The sequence below is a fragment of the Epinephelus lanceolatus genome, chromosome 18, assembly GCF_041903045.1.
Source record: "Epinephelus lanceolatus isolate andai-2023 chromosome 18, ASM4190304v1, whole genome shotgun sequence".
NCBI classification, from domain to species: Eukaryota; Metazoa; Chordata; class Actinopteri; order Perciformes; family Serranidae; genus Epinephelus; species Epinephelus lanceolatus.
The window spans coordinates 3,229,220-3,237,994 of NC_135751.1; the positions used below are offsets into that span (position 1 = coordinate 3,229,220).

Consider the following 8,775-nt stretch of genomic DNA (forward strand, 5'->3'; position numbering starts at 1 on the left):
TACAGCTGTGTTTGAGGTTAGATAGGTACTATCTGAGGACAGGAGGTCATGAATTTTGCCTCTAATAGTTAGAATTTTGTCATTAAAAATGCTCATAAAATCATTACTGCTAAGGGCTAAAGGAATGAATATGAAAATGATCAATTCGGGAGAGGTTAAAGTCGGTACAGGAAACCTCTGTTACTGAGGGACTTGGTAGTGAATTTAACGACGGAGTAATCTTTTCCTTAAATTTTGTGACAGCACTATCTGATAAACATCTAGTATAGTAACTGTTGCTGAGTGGCGTGTAATCGAGTAAAAAGAAATCAAAAGTAATCAGATAATGATCTGATAGCGAGGGATTCTGTGGAAAGACTTTTACGTTAACAATTTCAATTCCATACGTCAGAACTAGATCGAGGGTATGGTTAAAACAGTGAGTGGGTTCATGTACACCCTGACTGAAGCCAATGGAGCCTAATAATGAGATAAACGCGGTAGCCAGGGAGTCATTATCAACGTCGACATGAATGTTAAAATTGCCTACAATAATAACTTTATCTGATTTAGGAACTAAACTGGATAAAAACTCTGAGAATTTAGATACAAATTCAGAATACGGGCCAGGAGCACGGTACACTATAACAAAAGTGGCTGCGAGGTTTTCCAGGTCGGATGTAAAAGACTAAGAACGAGGCTTTCAAATGAATTATAATCTAGTTTAGGTTTAGGGCTGATTAACAGACTAGAGTTAAAAATGTGTGCAAATCCTCCTCCTCAGCCGCTGCCTCGAGGAATGTGGGTATTATTATGACTGGGAGGAGTGGACTCATTAAGACTAACATATTCATCTTGACACAGCCAGGTTTCAGTGAGACTGAATAAATCAATATGATTATCTGATATTAATTCGTTTACTAACACTGCTTTAGACGATAGAGACCTGATATTTAACAGTCCGCATTTAATTCTCCTGTTTTGTCTTTCTGTCACAGAAGAGGTTTTGATTTTTATGAGGTTGTTATGCACAACTCCTTTTCGTTTAATTTTAGATTTAAATAATTTAGGTGGTCGGGGGACAGACATCGTTTGTATAAAACTATGAAAACTATGGCTGGGTAACTGAACTAGAAGCTCAGAGAGGCGTATAGGACTGCGACTCTGAGTCCTGATCTCAACTCTGGGTTGTCAGGGATTTAAATTACTAATAAAAAGCACATCGCCGAATTTGGAAAGCACATCGTTGAATTTAAGGTTGACACCTAAAGTGATTGTCCACATCTTAACATATGTTCTCATAGGCACGAAAAGTATCCAAGGGATGAGGAAACGGTAAACTAAGCGATTTCTCAAGGCACTCTGGCAGCACGCTCTGGAGGACAGACATGTGTTGCAACTTTTTCTCTGTAAGGCTGGACTCCACAAGTCTCCAAACCAGATAACAGAACTGTAACGGAACTTAAAGTTGGACTAACCTGTTTTGAAGTCAGTGTTACTGTCGTGTGTTGTCACATGTCTGTTCTCCAGAGTGTGCTGCCAAAGTGCCTTGAGAAATCGCTTAGTTTACCGTTTCCTCGTCTCTTGGATACTTTACGTGCCTATGAGAACATATGTTAAGATGTGGACATACACATTAGGTGTCAACCTTAAATTCGGCGATGTGCTTTCCAAATTCGGCGATGTGCACTGCTTTCCATTAATATAAATCTGATGGCACGCACTTATCACACTGTTGGATTGACTTCGTTTACTTCTGTTGGTGGTAAAGACGATCAAAACAGACTAGCTGACAGCATATCGCAAATAAACAATCGGAGGAGAGCCCTTCTAGCCAATCACAGGCGGAAAAGGCGGTACCTTCTCCTACCATCCTATGAAAAAAAACATCGTGAGGTTATGCTAAATAGCCATATAGAGAAAGGCTTTTTTGTCTCTGTTGGGTTCAAATAAATATGTGGATCTTCAAGGGGGGGGGGGGGGGGAGTGTGATACGAACTAGGGACAGTTTTATTAATGGTAAAAAGTTCCGCACAGCTGCTTTAACCTATATCTTGCAGAAGCATCAATCATTTATTTTTAAATATATTTGCCATTTTGTTTCGTTAATAATGATTTAATACTAACGAAATAAAATGACAAAAATATATTTAAAAATTAATAATAATAAAATGCTTTGTACTCACCAAAACGGCTATCCCCCAAAGCACCTGCCCCGCTGGAGTTTATTTGAACACGAAATCTATCCTCCTTTCTTTTCTCAAGAAGACTTCAATGACTCTGTCGTACAGTTTATCTGTGCATTTCAGTTCCACCAGTAAGTCCTTCTCTATCGACATGGAAGCTAATGCTGAAAGCCGAGTCTGTCCAGTCGTTTTTCTGGCATACGTTTTAATTCGCTTTAAGGCCGAGAATGACCGCTCTACAGAAGCAGTGGACACAGGGATAGTCACTGCCACACAGGCCAGTGTTTAGAGTTGCTCCATGCTCTCAGATTATTCTTCTTTAGAAAATCAAGGAGATCTGCGGGACTTTTCCCTTCAAAATCAGTCATGGCATAGCCTACATTACAGTCAGTTCTGTTTTTAGTCGGGACAGATCAAACAGTGTTCCGTGACTCTGTGTTAAACTGGAGAAGGCTGTTTGCGGGAATTTTCTCCGGTATGTCTGAAAGTGCTGGGGGTCGAGAAGGGAGAGAAACATTAGCTTTTCGTGGTCTTGAAACCTATTCCGTATCTGGCAAAGAATGTTGTCCAGAATATTGCTGTGGAGTTGTTGGTAGTGTGCGCGAAGGTCTCTCTGTGCTGCGCGTGGGCCTCTGCGAGCGCTCGGACCACCGGAGATGCGCGCTGCGTCCTCGTAGATCTGACCAGAGCGGCCCCTCTCTCACTCAACTGTGTCACAAAACTCCTTCACCCTTGCCAGACAGAACTGTACATCCAATGTTTTCTTCTGCAGTATTCCAAAAAGCACATCAGCATGCTCAAAAATCCCCTTAAATGTGTCAAGCAAAAAACAAACTCAAAATCATACAGGCGTGCATTAAATCCATCAGCACAAAGCACAGTGTCCTCGTCATACTCATCATGGTGTTCCAGTATGTGGTCAAACAGCTCCTTTAGTGCAACTCTCTTCTCAAAGACTGCATTGACCAATCTTAATGCATATTGCCACCGCGTTGGTGCAACGTGAGGAAGATGCCACTTGCAAATGTCATCTAGTAGTTTGGTGCGTTTAGGGGATCTGGAGAAAAATGCAGCGAGACCATTCAGGTTGGCAAAAAAACCCTTGCATTCTTTAAGCTTTGAGGCTCCTTGAGTCAGCACCAAATTTAGTCGATGTGCATAGCAGTGAATTAATAAGGCCATAGGTGCCCTCTCTTTAACTTTAGCCTGCACCCCGTTAAGTCCAGATGACATGACCGCTGCGCCATCATAACATTGTGCCAAACTTTGTCCAGAGGACATTCACATTCCTCAAAGGAACGGAAAATAAGAGCGGCAATATCATCAGCTCGATTGCCACTAGTGACATCTTCAAATTTGACAAAACCCTCCTTGACACTTGTGTCCGTCACATAACGCAGGACAAGTGCGAGCTGTACTACATTACCCACGTCTGTCGTCTCGTCCACCATAACAGCTACAAAGGGTGCTTTTTTAATCTCCATTTTGATCTCTTCTCCCGTCACTTCAGCAATAGCATAAATCAAGTCGTTCTGTATTTTGCCTGACGTCCCAGTAAACACTTTGTTAGTGGACAGGTGGTAATGTAAGTCTGGGTTGTTTTCAGCAAAAAAAGAAAGAAGCTCCACATAGTTGCCTCTGTTTGTGGGCTCGGCGCTTTCATGGTGTCCCCGAAATGAAAGTTTCTGTTTACCCAAAAACACAACACAATCTATCAGTCTTTTCAAGATTTCTCTGTTTTTCTTCACCTTTTCGTTGTGAAGCTCCGTTTCCCTGCGCACTTGGTTGAGCTGTAGATCCACTCGTGTATCCCCAAATGTTTTTAACAGCATGGTTGCTTGCAAGTGCCCAGTCGTGCTTTGGTGTCTCGTTGCTGCCTTGGTTAAACAACTCAAGTTTGCAAACCCAGTGTGGCTCCGAACACTAGGCTGACCAAACGTCCTCTTTTGCCTGGACATGTCCACTTTTCACGTCCCGTCCGGGGCGTCCGGGGGGGTTTTATAAACTGATGATAATGTCCAGTTTTCCGTGTGTTTGTGTGTGTATGTTTGAGTGCGGCACGGGCAGCATACTTCTGTCCGAACCCGAACCGAACCCGACATTATTTAATGACCAAAGCACTGAGTTTGTGTCACACAGTGGTTACAGGCTATTCAACAGGCCTGGCGTGCGCTGTGGGTGCTCAGCTGCGGAGAGGGAGACCTCCGTGTTTGAGACGGGAGCGGGAGGCGCGAGGTCCGACGCTTCTAGCGAGAGGAGAGGGAGAAATAAAACAAAATAAGATAAAATAGGAAAAACCTGTCTCCCTCTTTTATTTTATTTTCAGCGTTTAATCAAGGCGGAGGCGGCCGGCGGGAGGTCCGAGACTTCTAGCAAGGGGAGAGGTAGAAACAAACAGCAAATGTGTGTCTGTGTGTGTTATGTTCAGGTGTTGTCACGTAAATAACAGTGCCCAAGCAATAAACAGGACAGACAATAGGATTTTATTCATTTTTACACTACATTTTCACTGAAAGCTGACCGAATCCGACCTGAGCCCGAATACAATTTATAGCTACATTTTTGACCAAACCCGGCCCGACGCGTCGGGTACCGTCGGGCTCGGATCGCCACACTCTAATGTGTGTATGTGTCCTCTATTGGGGCCTATCTGAATTTCTGTCTTTGAGAGATATTATTTTGTAGCCTAATTTAACTGAATTTTCTATCCATACATATAAATTTTAAATATATTAAAATTATAAGGCATCTTTGAGTAAACTGCGAGTATCATTTAAGTTGGCTATGTCGTGGCCGGCCGAATGTCCTCTTTTTTGGAAATCAAAATATGGCCACCCTACCGAACACCAAATCAATCGGTTGCGAACAACAGGCATTCCCAGCAGTACAATTCGCAATGCCTCTCGGAAGCTGTGAGCCAGGAGTACCGTTCGTAGTTTCCCATTTGAAAGTGGCGGACAAACCCTTTACCCGCCTGGGACAGGGTAGCTAGCGTGGGAGTTGGCCGACCTCTCCTCACAATATCCAACTTTTCTTGAAAGGTCCGTCTTGAAAATGGCGTTGAAAGTGTATCTGCCACCAAATCAACCTCTTTTCCTCCTTCAGCCATTGCGGAGTTTTTAAACAAAACAGCGTTTAGCTTGTTCGCTTTTAGCTACCACTAGCCTACAGTCCACCAGGTCAACAGGTCAGGTTCAGTTTGGTTGTTCTGCATAGCCCTCCCTCTCACTAGTGCGTATCCAATCGAAGGACGTGAATAGCTAGGGCCTGCCAGTGCCGTAGAATATAAGAGTCGCGACAACGGAAGTCCAAAATGCTTGTGCATCACGTGACTCATGTAGACCTCGGATAGTTCCCAGAAGTGAGAGACAGAACTCCTATTTTTGGTGTAGCTGTCAATAACTACATTGATTTATAATATATGTGTAGCACGCCATAAACAGTTACATCTTTATGTTGTTTTTTAAAGTAAATACGGTTAGGTAAGACTCTATTAATCCCAACCTTGGAAATTCACGTTACAGCATCTTAATACACATGATGTGTAGTATTTTTACTGTAAAAATATAGGAATGTATAGATACCCCCCAGGAAGTGGCAAAATATTGCACACAGGAATATTACACAGTATGTACACAGTGCAGAGTTTAAATATAGGCCTAAGGGATGTGGATAAGGATATGTATTTATATATGGGCCAGTATAAGTATATTAATGACATAGCATAATTATGATAGAAATGTATTATTACACAGTATAACTATGTGTAGTGTGTATATAACATATATTATTGTCTGCCTTGTTTAAATATGTTAGTCTTTCCTTACCTTGGTGAAACGTGTTGCTTTTATTGCTTTAAATCATGTTTTCAATTCTGTCCTTAGTCTTAGGAGTAATCACATCCTAACATTTATTGATAATGTAATGATTGTAATGATTTATAACTAATGTTACTTTCAGTGGGACAGAAGGAGACCGACGGGTGACTACCAATGACTGTCAAGTGACAGCACAATGGTTCACTGGGCTAGCAGCAGCAGCAGCAGCAGTTTATAGACATATATATTTTATGTATCTTTGTCTTTTCACTATGTACTTATTTACTATAACAAATTAATTTTTAATAAACTCAGAAACGTGACTTGGATGTCAAGCAGTTTGTCTGTGCCTTTCCTTCCGTGTTGTCCTCTCGTACAGTCTCCACCATGGTGCTGTGTGGGGATGTTCCAATCGTTTAGAGAAAGAGGTACACATGCACAATTTCTTCATTGACACAGAGATGAGAAATTTTTTTTGGCTTAAGTCAGCAGGAGTAACCTGAGACTCACTACAGACTATAACAACAAAAATATGTAAGGTTATCATTCTCAAATACTGCATTAGCACATTTCCACAAACAAAGATCACACTACTGGGAAGCTCAGTGTTTGGTTTATTAAAAATAAGGAACAGGGAAAGGCTTTCAAAACCCACGGAGTTGAGACTCAGGGTTAAGGGGGTTGTTTCATTGCGGGGTGAGTTCAGGCTCTATTGCATCCCCCTGTTGTTCTTGTGCTGAAAGAGAAAAAAAAAGAAAGAGGAGAAATGGTTAGGCACACGTATATATGTCTGGGTCTGATGTTGCCTTGTGAGATAAGGCACAAGTATGACAAGTGGCATCAGTTTTAATTGCATTTGTCTCATGGATATGTAATGAGTGTATACATGTTCAGTAAGTATAAAGTGTTCCCGAATACTGTATGCATTCAACCACTATGGGATATGTCTATGGGTAGACAAAAGTAAGTTTTATGTGGGAAGTCACTGCAGGCACATTTTGATGCAGACCAAAAAGGGCAAGACAAGGCTTAGAGCAGATTTAATTCCCACCATCTTTGTGCATCATGCTGTGAGCGCCCCTGCACCACAATGCACCCCTGGACCTGTAACATCATTATTATTGCCACTCCTGAACTGTAACATTAATGGTCCTCATCCTGCAGCACTCCTGACACGAGGCACGCAGCATCACTGCAGTATAATTCCTTAAAATGTTTACTTATATTTCAGTGTTGGGTGCTGTTGTAACTGATCAGCACACTGGAAACCAGCAGGTGGCTCTACCAGCTCTGGTGTATTAATTTGCACTAGTCATAGTGACTGACTGGCAAGCCAATTTGCTTTTGTTGTGCTAACCTCAGCATTTGCCTACTGTGTTTCATATGACTGGCTCTCAAATATTCATCCCTATCTCATAAGTTATCAGACTTTGATCCTGTGTCTGGTCGTCCCTGTGTCCATAGTTATCTGTTCATTTGAAAAGGTCTAGGATATTTAATTGTTTAATGTCATCACACTGTTATTTATATAAGCAGGGGATTTTAATACAAAGTTGTAACCACTGTATGTGAATGCGTGAATTGGTCAGATCTGCACTCCAGAGGAGAGCCTTCATTAGATTAGACTATGCAATATCGCCCACTACTGGGTTTGTAAGTTAATGAACTGCAATTAAAGCTCTCTGTGCTTTAATTAGCCGCTATGAAACAACATGACCCTCTTCTATTTTATAATGCCTATTAATATTATAATATTATAATGACGGTAACTGGTAATATGCAATGTATTACATTTTCAAAGTAACTTGCCCAACACTGTATATCATATATTATATATTCAATATAATTACTTATATAATTAATATAAAATGCAGTATAATACATATTAAGTATGATTCCTTATCTCTGGAACTACTTGAAACACACCTTGTTAAGTTTTAAGTCTCACCAAGGTCGACTCAGCACTTATCTGCAGCATCCTCTCTCACACAGTGGTCCTGCAGCATCACTGCTCCGCCACCACCCAGTGCTCCTACAGCAGGTTACAAATATACAAGATTACATATCTAATACTGTGATAGAATATATATTTAGCATGATCATATACATACATTTGGTATTTAGAATAATTCCCCATTTAGCCTGGTATGTTTCATTTATCAAAATTACTTATCTTGTGTTTTAAATCTCATTCAGGTCCTCAAACTTCCCTCTCACTTCACTATCAATGTAATATCAGCTGAGCTGTAACATATTATAGACAGGTATACTCAACAGAATCACAAAGCCTAAAAAACAGACCATAAGTTCCATTTTTGTTTCATTTCACCTCCTCCACTCAACAATCACGCAGCAATGTCATATTTAACTGAGCTAATATCTAACTCAGACTAGCTCGCAAAAAATCAGGACTGGAAGCACTCTAACTTCCCAGTGTTAGATAAAATGGTTTAGGAGAAGACAATTTAAAACTAACAGGCTGTTCATGGTTAGCATTACTTGTATGGTGTGTACAGTATGTACAGTGTCCTAGCCTAATCTGTTATCTTATCTTTTAACATTACATAAATCTACTAATTTAATGGGAGATAATCCACTAACAAGCTTTAATACACATGTTAATTTAGATAAGTTGTGCTGATAATGTAAAATTTGAGTCTTTGGACATATTACCCGTTAAAAGTACATCACAGCCAGTCTTTTCTGCTGTAACTCCATTGCGCTGCTAGCATGTACCACTTACTTGTGGGAACTAATGAGAGGCTCCGCGATCCGCCATTGCTGTGAAAAAA

At 40.9% G+C, this 8,775-nt stretch overlaps 1 long non-coding RNA gene across 1 annotated transcript; it reads right to left on the reverse strand.

Moving 5' to 3' along the window:
• Nucleotides 1-6,619: 6,619 nt before the first annotated feature.
• Nucleotides 6,620-8,775, reverse strand: LOC144458704 (uncharacterized). The gene is made up of 3 exons (XR_013488088.1): nt 8,657-8,775; nt 7,910-8,015; nt 6,620-6,719 (listed from the first exon to the last, which is right to left on the reverse strand). It is a non-coding gene; the product is annotated as an uncharacterized LOC144458704 (long non-coding RNA).